General features: G+C 42.3%; 1 protein-coding gene across 1 annotated transcript in view; it reads right to left on the reverse strand.

Moving 5' to 3' along the window:
- The window catches only part of LOC137433487 (upstream stimulatory factor 1), an 83,313-nt gene extending 72,735 nt beyond the window's left edge, over positions 1-10,578 (reverse strand). Inside the window, exons 1-3 of the mRNA XM_068125817.2 lie at positions 10,540-10,578; positions 6,119-6,174; positions 4,647-4,750 (exon numbers count right to left, since the gene is read on the reverse strand). The gene's annotated coding sequence lies outside the window, so the exon portion shown is untranslated. The remainder of the gene's footprint in view (positions 1-4,646; positions 4,751-6,118; positions 6,175-10,539) is intronic.
- Positions 10,579-14,329: the final 3,751 nt, after the last annotated feature.

The following is a 14,329-nucleotide window of genomic DNA, read 5'->3' on the forward strand; positions in this document are numbered from 1 at the left end:
TACCCTCTTGTGTACTGTTTGTAATGGCCATAATTGCAAAAACTCTCGGGACATTGATTTAGAGGGTGATAACAGTGTTTAAGTCAGGAATAAGAAAAGTGACATTCAGTTAACACGGTACTGTCCAAAACACTAGAATCAGGTTGGGATGACTGGGATCAAAGAGTTGGTCTGCTTTTGTGTCGTATTGTAATTAAATGTCAAATCCCCATGTGTTGTTTACCTCTTGCAGGCCTTGTGGTCACAATGTGAAACATTTTGCATTAAATAAAATAATAGCAAATTAAACTTATCATGATTTTGATGTTTTTTTGCATTACAGCAGTGGCAATTTTGTCAGCCATCTTGGATTATATCTACATATCATTATCTGAGGTCACTGAAATATATTCTATTAAAATTCTAGTGTGCTAAAACATATATTTAGCCACGAAAAGTACACTTTTATGAGGTTCTAGGCTGAAGTTATCCATATTTATGTATTTTCCATCCAACCGGCGGCCATCTTGAATATGCCACAAGGTGGGACTCGTGGGACTTTATATTGTGGGCATCCACATGGTATTCTGAAGCTCTGTGCAAAACATCAGCTTTCTACTAATTTCTTCTAGGTCCTAACCTAATGCTCCTGGGCTAATAGCATAACTAAACCACTAGTGCTTCATCCGAAGGTGTAACTTTTAGAAATTTCATTAAATGTCATTAACAAAAAAATTAAATAATTAATTTATTAATCAATAAATAATTAATCGATTAATCAATAAATTAAAAATACCCTTTACAGCCAAATCACTTGGTCATTGTCATGTCCAAATATCAGCTTCCTAACTCAAAAGGTGCCTGAGATAATGCCCAGAAGAGAAAGGAAATGTATAAGTACTTAATTAATCGATAATAATTAAGTAACTCATCAATTAATTAATCAAAAAACAAAAAAATACTGTTTTTGACAAAGTACTTGCTCACTGTTGTGCCCAAATTTCAGCTTCCTAGCTCCAAGGATGGCTGAGATGTTGCCCGGACAAACAAGAAAGAAAACAAGAAAACAAACTACCAGAGTGAAAACTGAGTACTCCCTTTCAGCGTGCGTCATTGCCGAGCCCTCTTCGGTGCCCGGCAATGACGTTATGCAGCGCCTGGAGATGGCATAGGAAAGGAGCGGTGTACAATAAGGGCAATGGGTAGACAAGTAGGGTGGTTCTTTGCTACATATAGCAAAAAAAAAATTGAATCGTTTTACTCCTAACCTTTAATTTTTTTGGTATTGAGGTAAAACTTCTGCCTGTGAAATATGTTTTGAATACATAAAGTTTTAGGAGTTGCACAGTGACTCATGGATGCCAGCCACTCAATGTTTGTGCCCGATAAGCGTTGTGCCCGATAAGTGTTGATTTCCTGCAATCGGGAAACCTCTTGCGATGTTCTGTCACAACTTGAAGCAGATACTGGGTTTGCTGTTCATCCCTTGTCAGAAGACGATTGTACTCTTCAATGAGAGCAACTGCATACACTAGAGTACAGCTGTACTGTATTCAATCTTACTATATTTAACAAAATGTCCGTTTGTCTGTCTGTCTGTCTGTCTGTCTGTCTCTCCATCCGTTCGAAGGTACCGCAAAAACGGCTGAACCTATCGCAACAATATTTTGGGTGGGTAATCCTGGGATCTCCTGGAGTAAAATAGGGTACATTGTTTTTCCAATTTCAGCTTTGGCCTCCAGCATTTACAGGTTTGGACTCCCGCATAACATTATTTTCCTGGGTGCCGCACAAACGGCTGCACCGATCGCTGCACAGCTGCACCGATCGGACTCGGTGACCTCAGACAAAGACCTTTTATAAGGACATGGGTTGAATCCCTGCGAAAATGCCAACCCCCTCCCCGCCATCACGGTCGTCTCTCCAACTCACAATCCCACGAGATATGCGGAAAGGACGACCCAAAACCAATTATCTTCTTTTTGATTCGTATATAAACATCATTAAAAGTAAATAATGACCTCGGCCAAAGTTCAAACGATGTGGGTTTAATCTCTGCATGAGAGAATTCCACATAGCTATTTGGGAGGTGTACATGATAACAGATCGCTGTCTCCATCGATCTTGCCAAGGCCGTAACACCTATCAGCTCAAAATCCTTTTAACTGTTGACTTGGTAGTTTTTACAATGAAGGAAACATTTATTTTGTTAAAAGTTTATTTTGTCATTAATTTGTGATTGGAGTTATGTTGTTTGGAATTTAAAAAGAGATATCGAGTTCAAGTGAATGACGACATGCCGTGATGGTTTCTACTTTCTGAACATGAACTTCCCGGATCGCCATATGCAGATTCGCCACGGACCCACAATCGATGTTTCTATACGTGAGCGTACCCGTTTGTTTGCGAACAGGTACGTTTTTCATGGAAGTCCTTCACAAACTTGCTGTCCATGTCTGACGTGTGACTGAGGGTGCTACAGGAATGTGGAATTTATTGGTTTCATGCTTTAGCATTCGCCATATCTGCATTGCCTGTTTGCTTCTGGCCTCCCACCCGTGCTTAGCACGGGTATCTCACTAGTTAACTTAAAAACAACTTCAAAATGTGCAGTACATAGCAAGGTCAAAGGTCAACTGTAATGGTCAAAATCACAAATATGGCAGTGGAGAATAAATAATCAACTCCAAGCTTTTATGCGAGCCAAATATGTAAAATTACAAACTCCATGTGCAACCCATAAATTTAGTCCAAATGGCTTAAAATTTCACCACAAGGGTTTTTTCATATATACCAAAAATGTTAGGAGCATGACTTTTCTAACTTTCATTTTTAAGAATCACCCTAGTAGACAGCATTGCCAAGCTGAACAGTTTACGTTTTAGTAGGGAGGCGAAGTGGAAAAAAGAGGCCCAGATAACTTTTTAAAATCATTTCATATTAGAAGCTGGCATCCACCATGGATAGTTAGGCCATGGGGTGGTGCTTTGGACCAGGGTGGATGCCACGCCACATTTTTCCGAAAAGGGTCTTAAATTAACCCTTTTCCCAAAAAACACAATTTGGAAAATAGTCCAAAATGTGGGGTGGAGGTTTACATGATTGGTTATAACTAATCAACCAATAGTCACAAAGAAGCAAATGACCACTCATCTTGTAGCTACAAACATAATAGCTATAGGTTGATAGTAACAAATTTTCAATCAGTTGATTATTAAGGGCACCAGGGTCCAAAATGTCATGTGACCCTTAAAACCCCTAAATTTAGGGTACTGCTTAGTTTGAACCACCCAGAATAAATATTAACATTCAATATGGATCTTTAAAACAAATATCGTTTTAAAGTAGATATATGTGGGCAGTTTTTGAAAAAAGTCCTATTACTCAGTCTTAAAAGGGGTATGAATTAAAGAGGGTCAAAGTTGGCCCCTTTTTCACAAAAATCGAAAAAAATCAGAATTTCGGGTTTGTCAACTTTATTTTCAGCAAGGATCACGTGTGGGACCTTTCATTTTTTTTTCAATGGAACAGTTTCGGAGATATAGAGGTGCAAAGTTTTTCGGTTTTTCCAAGATGGCGCCTGTACCACGTGACATATGACATCATAATTATCAAGAAAAACTCTACAGGAGGAAATGCTCCTACGGTGAAACTTTCGTGTCAATTGGACCAACGGTTGCAGATAAAACAAATTTTAAAGAGCCATGAACCCGTGAAATGCCAGTGGAAGTGACATACATACATATATACACCAGACTGACAAACACTGTTCCAGAGAGCTTTGCCGTATGGGCTATGCTGTAAGCATTCTCTGACCCAAATTCAGATTTTCATCAAAATTGAATCAAGTCATCCTTGTCACACACATAACCTGTCCACCAAGTTTCGGTTGAATTCGTCCACAAATTTGATATATTGTGCCATATATCATTTTTACCCTATCTCTCAAAAAAAATAAAAAATAAACACCTTTAGAGGCCATTTTTCCCCGCAAGCGGGGGTTGGCCTTTTTCGGGAACTGTGGTTCTTGTTGTTTTTCGGTCCCCTTTTTGAAGCAATGTTTTACGGCCGGATGCCCTTCCTGACGCCAACCCTTTTTGCCGCCTTTAACGACAAGCAGGGAATTACCAGTGAACTGGTACTCAATTTGCCGACCTCGGAAGGATGACAGGCTGAGTCAACCCCCCTGGCGTTAATTCAGCAATCGACCGGGATTCGAACCCAGGATCCTAGGATCCTAAGCCGGCACCCTAGCCGCTAGCCCAACACCAGGGACTAACATGAATGGTGGTGAAGGTGAAGGTGAAGATGGTGAAGAATCTCAATGGTGAAGAATTACTTAACAAATTATCGAATCCAAATCCGGATCCGAATCTTCACAAAAATCTAATAATTTCTCCTTGACACATACTTGTTACAGTATATATTTCCATATCATGTTACATATCGGTTTTAGCCCGATCACTCGATGGTGAAGAATCACTTAACAAATTAAATAATTCTCGGATCTCAATCCATATTTAGATCTTCACCAAAATTGATCGATTACCCCTTGTCACACACCCAACCTCTCAAGCACATTTCGTCCGAATCCATCCACAACTTTTTGAGATATCCTAGTCACAGACAGACAAACAGACAGGGGTGAAAACATAACATCCATCCACCTTTGGTGGTGGAGATAATGAGTGGAGGTGAGTATTGATTCTGGGTTTTGGGAGTTTCAGTTTCAGAAGGAGTTGATGATGGACCACGTGCAAACTGCAGATACCTGGGAGGGGAGTGGGAGGGAAGCACGGAAAAAAGCAGAGGGTGCAAGACCAGAAAGGAGGCGATAGAAGACAGAGCGATGACCGACCTCTGCGATGGGAAAGAGATAGGCCCATCGACTCGGTTTCATCATGGGAGATTCCAATAACCTTGAAGGTATTGGTTTCCATGGCATCAGGTTGAGTAACATGTGAGGCAGGGGGACAGCTCAGAGGGGAGAGTAGCAAAAATTCTGGGCTAAACCCTAGGCCATGGCTTAAGCAGTGTGACGTCATCTCCAAGAAAATGGTTTCTGTACTACTACAATGGATAAACATGCTGTTGTGCATTGTCAATGCACAGTGTTGGAGAACTGATCTAAGAAATGGCAGCACAACTCGTATTAGAATAGTCTACGGCAGGAAGTGAATCTGAGGAAGTATTTCCTGATGTAGAATATTATTCAGATGATTATGATGGTGTAGGTTCTGGAAAGCCAATTAAGCCATACATGTTTGAAACCGAGACAGACAGTGTAGAAAGCATTGAGGATGAAATGCCAAAGCATGTAGGATGAGGATGTAAGCCACAGGAGAGAATGGTCATGGGGAGCTACGGAGGGTCATGTGGAGTTCTCCGTCTCAGTCTCCCTCTCTCCACCCCCCTCTCTATCCTCTCTCTCTATCCTCTCGCCCTATAATTTCCCCTCCCTCTTCCTCAAATTGAGTCGATGGACTGAAGATATCCTGCATTAAAGCTCATTGTAAAATAAAGGTGTCCAGTTCATTGAAAGAAATAAATAATAAAACTTCACATAACCTGAAAACAAATACAGATACATTCAAAGTATACCACCCCCATGCCAAATAAGTAAATAACATATCCTCGAGCACTGTTGTCATGCAGCACATAGAGACAGTATTGGGAGGGAGAGGTGTACAATAATTGATTGATGAATTGCATAATTAAAATAAATAAATAATAATCATAAAATATTCTCTTAATTAATTGGCTAATAGCATACCAAAGCCACCAGTGTTTCATCCGAAGCTGAAACTTTTCATAAATTAATTAAATAATTAATTAATCAACTAATTAAATAAACAATCGATTAATTGATTAATCAATAAATCAAAAATATCCTTTCTAGCCAAATCACTTGGTCATTGCCGTGTCCAAATTTCAGCTTCCAAGCTCGAAGATGCCTGAGATATCGCCTGGACAAACAAACAAACAAACAAACAAGAAAGAAACCAGAGTGAAAACTGAGTACTCCCTTTCAGCGCGCGTCATGCAGCGCTTGGAGATGGAATAGGAAAGGAGCGGTGTACAATAACATGCATTTTCAATATACCCTTCCTCCCTTTCTATCCTAACGTACACCACTGACCTTGCGTACACTGATCTTGTGGCGTCTCTTCTGCAGTATCGGAATCCTTCTTCTGCCTGTCAGACAATTCATGCCATGCATCAGACTCCACAAGTGTGTCACAGTAGAAAAAAAATCATGCAGTATACTTTTTTATTGTGAGTACTTAACCTTTTAAATATGAGAAAGTGCAAAATGATACAAACACCATTGGTCAAGATGTTGCAGTCTGCAGATGTTGATTGATGTACCATGCTCTTTTGAGAGCATTGGTGCTGCCAGAGCCAAAACTACACATAGCTTGAAGTAAATCCTTCCTTTAATTCATTAGAATGTTGCAGTATCACCATATGACATTCTCTTTCCCTCTCCCCACCAAGACATCCTCACCAGTAATTGGACATGTTAAATAGGGTGGTGTATAAGACACTGCATGAACGGCGGTAAACTTCTGGAATGTTTTCTTTATACGACCTTTAAAATCATTATTTAATTTATATTGAATACATCCGATTAGACTGTTGGACTCATCAATAGAGCTTTAACCAACATTACCTCCAACACCCTTATTAGTCCCCTACCGGTTTCACCGGAGGGGACTATAGGTTTGCTCTCTGGCTGTCCGTCCATCCGTCCCACCTGCGGCTTTTCAGACTTTTTCCCATACCCTTTAACATATTCAACTGATACTTGGTACATGACTTCACTATGATAAGTTACAGAACAAGTTTGAGTTTCAGGGTGTTTCGACAAATCTTTCAGTTAAAATCGCCTTTTTTGAACTTAGAAAATATCACATCGGTGGGGACTATTGCAAAGCAATTCTCACTTTTGTTACAACTATTGCACACCCGCTTTTGGAATATGGGACGGAACATTGCCTGGAACCCCAGATACGCATTGGATGCACGTAAAGTTGAGGCAGTCCAGAGAAAGTCAGCAAGCCGATACCGGAACTCTGCAGTCTACCATACAACTTGAGAGATTGAGAAGATTAAATCCGTATTCACTGGATTAAAGGAGAACGTACAAGGGAATATAATCCAGGTATATAAACACACAGAATTGACAGAATTGACCTATCTCCTGCCTTCAACCCCCTACATCGCACATGCAACTCGTGGGCACTCCATAAAACCAGCAGAAGGCCAAATATGAACAGTCCGAGTCACTACTTCAGTAAGCGAATCGTCGACACATGGTAAAATTGGTCTTGTTGCAGTCCGCAAAGGAGCAGTTTTCAAAAGGAGATTAGACACACACTGAACGGAGCAAAGATGTAGCTTCTGCTGACTCCCTGCATACGCGATGATATAGCAACATAACCTATGAACCAGTCTGGGAGATCTACATGAATAAATATTAAACCCCTTTATGATGACGTGTGTGTGTGTGTGTGTGTGTGTGTGTGTGTGTGTGTGTGTGTGTGTGTGTGTGTGTGTGTGTGTGTGTGTGAGTGTGAGTGTGTGTGTGTGTGTGTGTGTGTATGTGTGTGTATGTGTGTGTACACGTCAGGTGGGTCGACGACAACCGTTGACTACCTGATGGTGCACAGGCGAGATAGGGGGCACCTCCGGGACACAAAGGTGATCCCAGGGGAGGAGGCTGTTTCACAGCACCACTTGGTTGTCTGCGACATAAGGGTGAAAGGTGCGAGGAGAGCTCGGCGGGTGAAGTACCAACCGAGAATGAAGGTGTGGAGGTTGAAAGAGGTGACAGTAAGGGAGGCATTAAAAGAGAGGCTGAGTAGGGTAGAGGATGACGTGGTTGAGCTTGAAAGTGGTTGGATGTCAATGAAAGATAGTCTGTTGCGAGTCGTTGGTGAGGTATGTGGATGGACAAAAGGACCACCGAGACACTCGGAAACATGGTGGTGGGATGAAGTTGGAAAGAGGAATGACGACAAGAGGAAGAAGTTCAAAGAGTGGCAGAAGGTGAAGGGTATGGGGCCAGAAAAAGCAGAGCATGAAAGTTATAAGGCAGCCAAGAAAGAGGCGCAGGAGGCATGTAGGAAAATATTCGGAGAACGCTTGGATTCGGAAGAGGGTCAGAGAGCGGTATTCAGGATTGCAAAGCAGATGAAGTGGGACAAATCGTTGTGGAACCAGATGGAATTAAAGGAAGATGGAAGAGATATATGGAAATGCTGTTGAATGCAGAGAATGAATGGGATGGCAACATAGAGAGTAACCCAGTTTTAGGACCGGCAGAGAAGATAACTGAGAAGGAAGTTGAGTAAGCGATAAAAGCAATGAAGAGTAGAAAAGCGGGAGGGCCGACGGGAGTCGTGGGAGATATGTTGAAGGCAGCAGGAAGTTGGGGTGTGAAGAGAATGACAGAGATCTGTAATCTGGTGGTGAAAGAAGGCCGCATTCCAATGGATTGGGAACTGAGTACCCTCGTCCCTCTATACAAGGGGAAAGGTGACCCTCTGGACTGTGGCTCGTATCGAGCGATAAAGTTATTGGAGCATGGAATGAAGGTATTGGAAAGGGTGTTGGAGAGGAGGACAAGGAAGAAAGTGAAGATCGACGAAATGCAGTTTGGATTTATGCCAGAAGAGGAACGACAGACATGCCTTTCATTGTGAGGCAGTTGCAGGAGAAGTACATGGAGAAGAGGAAGAAGTTGTTTCTTGGGTTTGTTGATCTGGAGAAAGCATTCGATAGGGTTCCACGCAGAGTAGTGACATGGGCATTGAGGAAGTTAGGAGTGGAGGAATGGTTGATCAGAGTCGTGATGGCAATGTACAAAAGAGCGCGCACAGCTGTAAGGACGAAGGACGGGAACAGTGGTGAGTTTGAGGTGAAGGTGGGAGTGCATCAGGGGTCGGTACTAAGTCCACTACTATTTGTAGCTGTGATGGATGTGCTGGCTCAAAACGTAAAGGAGGGTTTCCCGTGGGAGTTGTTGTATGCAGATGATCTGGTGTTTGCGGAAAGTATGGTTGGACTGAAGGAAAAGATGAACAAGTGGAAGGAATGTATGGAGACAAAAGGTCTGAAGGTGAATATCGGAAAGACGAAGGTGATGGCAAGTGGTAAAGCATGTGGTGAGGTGGAAAGAACTGAGAAGTGGCCGTGTGCTGTGTGCAGGAAGGGTGTCGGAGTGAATTCCATTCAATGTACATTGTGTGCTGAGTGGGTTCATCAAAAATGTAGTGGTCTGAGAGGGTCATTAACCAGTGTGGCAGCTACATTCAAGTGTAAGGTGTGCACAGAGGGAGCTGCAGATGGAGGAAATGTTGAGTTGGATCTCGGAGACGGCGTGAAGCTGGAAGATGTGAAAACATTTTGCTACCTCGGAGATATGCTGAATGGAGGTGGATCAGACTCGGCAACGGTTGCTAGAGTGAGATGTGCATGGAAGAAGTTTCGGGAACTGAGTGGTGTGCTGATGAGGAGGGGAGTGCCGTCGAAGCTGAAGGGAAAGGTGTATGCTGCATGTGTGAGAAGTGTTATGATTTATGGGAGTGAGACATGGGTAATGAACGTAGAGCAGCAATGAAGGCTGGAAAGGGTGGAAATGCGAATGGTTCGGTGGATGTGTGGAGTCTCGTTGAGAGAGAGGAAGACAAATGATGAATTGCGAAAGATGATGGGAATAGAGCCTGTGATGGATGCTGTGAAGAGGAACAGGTTGAAATGGTTTGGTCATGTGTTGAGGAAGGATGAAAGTGACTGGTTGAGAAGAGTGATGGAAATGAATGGAGAAGGAAGTGGAGGACGGGGAAGACCGAGAAAGACTTGGCTAAAGATGGTCGAAGAAGAAATGCGGGCAAGGGGGTTAAACAAGGAGAGATGCAGAAAATAGGGAAAAATGGAGAAGATTGTCATGGGGACCGCAAGGCTAACCCCCGCTCTGGCAGGGAAAATGGCCTTAAAATGCCTGTTGTTGTTGTTGTTGTTGTTGTGTATATGTGTGTATATGTGCGTGTGTGTGCGTGTGTGTGTGTGTTTCGGGATGTCGTTCTGGAATCCCACACACCTGATGCAGAAACATCTGCACGTACACAATATCCCAAAATTGAACCCATAACATTGCCAAGCAGGCAAAGTTTGCAATCGCTAACACTGTAACAGGGCCTGTCCCAATAATAACAAACGGGATGGACGTTCTCAAACACCCCCACTGAATCGGCACGAAACTTCGGGCAAGGAAAACTTCCACGACAAAAATCCGTCCCACTTGAAAAATATACTTCCAATAACAAATAACAAGCAAAACATATGAATAAATAAAAAAAATCTCTGGTCTGGACACCACCCACGTACGACGTAGTTACAAAGGAAACCAGTTTGAAAGAAAACTAGACAAATGTACAAAAAAAAATACACATATAAAAACAAAGTACCACTTTATTTAGTGACTTTTGTATTTGACTAAGATAAATGACGCAAATACAGGTAAGCCCCGAAGGACTCCGTTCGCTGATCACTCACCTGTTTTGACCCAGCATCTCGATACAGGCTCAGCGAAGGGCAACTGATAAAAGGTCCTTCAGACAGGCGCGCCTGAGCCGACTCACTGTAAGAGATTGGTCATTGGGGTCCTCGATCCATATTCGTCACAACGCAAACAAGAATTGATGAAAATGAACGTTTATTCTTGTAATGTATTTTATTGGTTGTTTAACTTTATATCATATTAACAACGGAGGAGATTTAAATCTGATTTTCTAAAGAGAAATGCTATAATATTGAGAATGTTAATGATGGTGTATAGCAATAGTTTCAATTGGCGATACTGATTTCTACTTCTTTTATATGACGTTTGTAATTCTTAAAAATACGAGTAAGGGTTTTCAATAAACATAATAATTAATATTAACGTGAGCTGAGTTCAAAATCATTGTTTAACGTTAAGTATGACAGCGACTATCTGTTCAAGAGTATGCAACATTTACACAGTCGACAGTGACAAGACATCCACATCACATATGTGATGTGATTATGATGCGTATAGTTGCTAATTCAAGCAGAGATCTCATCGAGCGCTCTGCGTGGCGGCACAGGGGAATAAAGACGAGAGGAAAATTCAGACCTCTTTTTCCGAAACACTGTAAAAGATGAAAAGGTGCGTACGCTTCGGGCTTTACCCTTTGTCGAAGAGACGGAGAGGGAGAGACGGAGAGGGAGAGACGGAGATGCAGAGAGAGATATGGAAAGAGAGAGAGACTTTGACTTTTAAGCTCTTTTTATTATAAAAGTATAAAACAAGAGTACCACCAAAAGCAATTCATCCAGGAAAATCAGTAAAATCATAGCAATCCCGGAAGGAAAAAACAATCGGTGCACTGCAAACCAAGCGACAGAAAAGGTGAAAATACCAAAAAAAACACACGAGGAGAAAATCTAGGCATAATTTCTAAACTAGGCATAATTTTATATGTACAAATTTACAATCGCATCTGCAACCCTGAGGAGAGACTTAAGAAAGAAAGAGTAGGTCAAGACCAGGGGGGGGGAGCCCAGGGGGGGGAGGGGGGGGACAGGGGGGGGGGGGAGGGGGGAGAGAGAGAGAGAGAGAGATATGGAAAGAGAGAGAGAGATATGGAAAGAGAGAGAGAGAGAGAGACTTTTGACTTTTGTATCCTTTTATTATAAAAGTATAAAACCATTCCACAAAGCAGTGTTAAACCAAGCAACAAGTTCAAAGAAACATTGTATAAGGAGCATAAACACACCAAAAAAGAACAAAGGATATTCAAAAGAAACCAGCAAGTATAAAAATTTTACCAACCAAAGGTGAGGACACAAACAGAAACCACAAACAATTTTAAAGGAAATGCTCACGCAAGAGCTATGAACACATCAAGAGCAAATTAAGCGTTTGATTAGATTAAGTGAAAAATTGAGAAAGGGAAAGAGAGGGGGGGGGGGGAGAGAGAAGGGGAGAGAGAGAGGGAGAGAGAGAGGGAGAGGGAGAGAGAGAGAGAGAGAGAGAGAGACTTTTTTTAATTTTTTTTATTGGTGATCCCAATGCGATCTAAATGGACAGACCAGGAGATAAACCTCGCACAACCAGTAGCCAGGAGCGACAGAGCATCTGTGTCCTTCCCAACCGTGTTCCTTTCTGAATGCACCATGTAACACGTCACCATGTTCACTGCTGGAGGAATGTTTGTGAACGCATCACATCATAACGCTTTTCCGATATGTTTTCCTTGATGAACTTGGGGACATGTGAGCCACTCCAGAGGTGTTGGAAAAAGGCCGATCGCAATGGGCAGGTGCTCCATCTTGGAGGTGCTCCATCTTGGAGGTACGCCATCTTGCAGGCACGCAATGTTGCAGGTTATCCATCTTGCAGGTCATCCATCTTGCAGGTCATCCATCTTGTAGGTGCCCCATACTGTAGGTTCTCCATCTTACAGATGTTCCATCTGTATGACGCTTTAGAGTTGCAAGCTTTCTGGGGCTACAGCGGTGATCCGTTCACTCCATTTACCCCCCGGTCGAGCTGTGAACGGAGACGCAGACGGAGACGCAGAGAGAGAAAGACGGAGACGCAGAGAGAGAAAGACGGAGACGCAGAGAGAGAAAGACGGAGACGCAGAGAGAGAAAGACGGAGACGCAGAGAGAGAAAGACGGAGACGCAGAGAGAGAAAGACGGAGACGCAGAGAGAGAAAGACGGAGACGCAGAGAGAGAAAGACGGAGACTCAGAGAGAGAAAGACGGAGACGCAGAGAGAGAAAGACGGAGACGCAGAGAGAGAAAGACGGAGACATAGAGAGAGAAAGACAGAGACGCAGAGAGAGAAAGACGGAGACGCAGAGAGAGAAAGACGGAGACGGAGAGAGAAAGAAAGAGAAAGACTAAGACTTTTTGACTTTTTATTACAAAAATATAAAAATACATGCCAGTCGGTGAAGATACTATTCAATACAAGCACAATACTCAAAAGTCAAAAGCACAGAAAAGAAAGAGAAGAAGAATACAGGAAAGGAAAGGAAATTAAAACCGTACAATGAATTAGACAAGAAAAATGACCCCACACTAATTCATTCCAAACGAACCTACAAATATATCATTAATTCATTCTCATGCACCATGCAGATCCCATCAAAACACCAAATGTTCATTAACTCATCAATACTTTTCTTTCTTTCGGAAAAACAAAATTCAAGTTTGAGTCTTGCAGATATCAAGGCGTTAAAAAAGGACATGACATCGCATTGCCCAATCGGCTTTCCCTTCAGTTTTTCTTTTCTTGATAAATAAATTGCTATTTTCGCCGTGGCCACTAAAAACAAAAACAACATAATTATGTACATGTTCTTTCATACCGTTGAACCCAAAAATAAACGATCACAGAGAGAAAGTGATATTCATTTTTCCAGCCATGTAGTTAAGCCATTTAAATAAAGGCACAAGCCTTGCACAATCAACGTAAGCTTGGAATACATCCTCTGTGCAAACGCAGAACGGGCAACATGTAGATGTGGGCGCGAAATGATTCACTAATTTATTAGACGGGATGATCCAGTGTATCATTCACCACTGGAGATCACCTGTCCTTTTGCTTGCCAGCTTACTGTACATCGATTCCCATGCAGGCTCAGATGGGAGTCCTTCTGGCATTAGCCCTTTCCACCTTGCCACTTCATTTAACGGTGAGTTCCCAAGCAGAACTGAAGTACATAGACGATACAGGTCCTTACTACTACATTTCTGATAAAATGTTTTGTCCCTCACTAATTGGGGGCAAGTCTCCGTGACGAAGTTGTACCAATAAGCCAGGAAATCGCCAGTCATTGGATGTCACCAAAACTTCCTGGGTCCATCTTAGTCCAAGTTGAAAGCTTTTCTGTACTATTTCCTTTAGGACTCTTCCAATTATTCTATTTATTTGACCATATTCCGGTCATATCTGCTATCTCCTGCACAGCCTTCCACCCCCAACCAGAATCATGGCAGAGGGCCAACACTTTGATTATGCCTGCTGTAATAAAGTGTTCATAAAAGTCTCGACTTCTTGGAATTGCAGGAAAAAGCGGGTTGTAAAAAAGGGGTTCTTCCACAAACATGCTTGTTGCATAGGTTTCCTGCTGGCGACTAATCGAAAGGCTTTGCCAGGCGTTCAGAAGGCTCTGATAGAATGCTGGTAGATGAGATGTGTCAACATGTTGGAGTTGGATTAAGTTAAGTTCAAGGCCGTATCCGACCCCACTTGTTTTTTGCAACATGTGATAGGCCAGAAGCCGGCTTGGCAGTCGTTCCTTGTACAG

Source organism: Myxine glutinosa, chromosome 1, assembly GCF_964187855.1.
Source record: "Myxine glutinosa chromosome 1, kmMyxGlut1.1, whole genome shotgun sequence".
NCBI lineage: Eukaryota > Metazoa > Chordata > Myxini > Myxiniformes > Myxinidae > Myxine > Myxine glutinosa.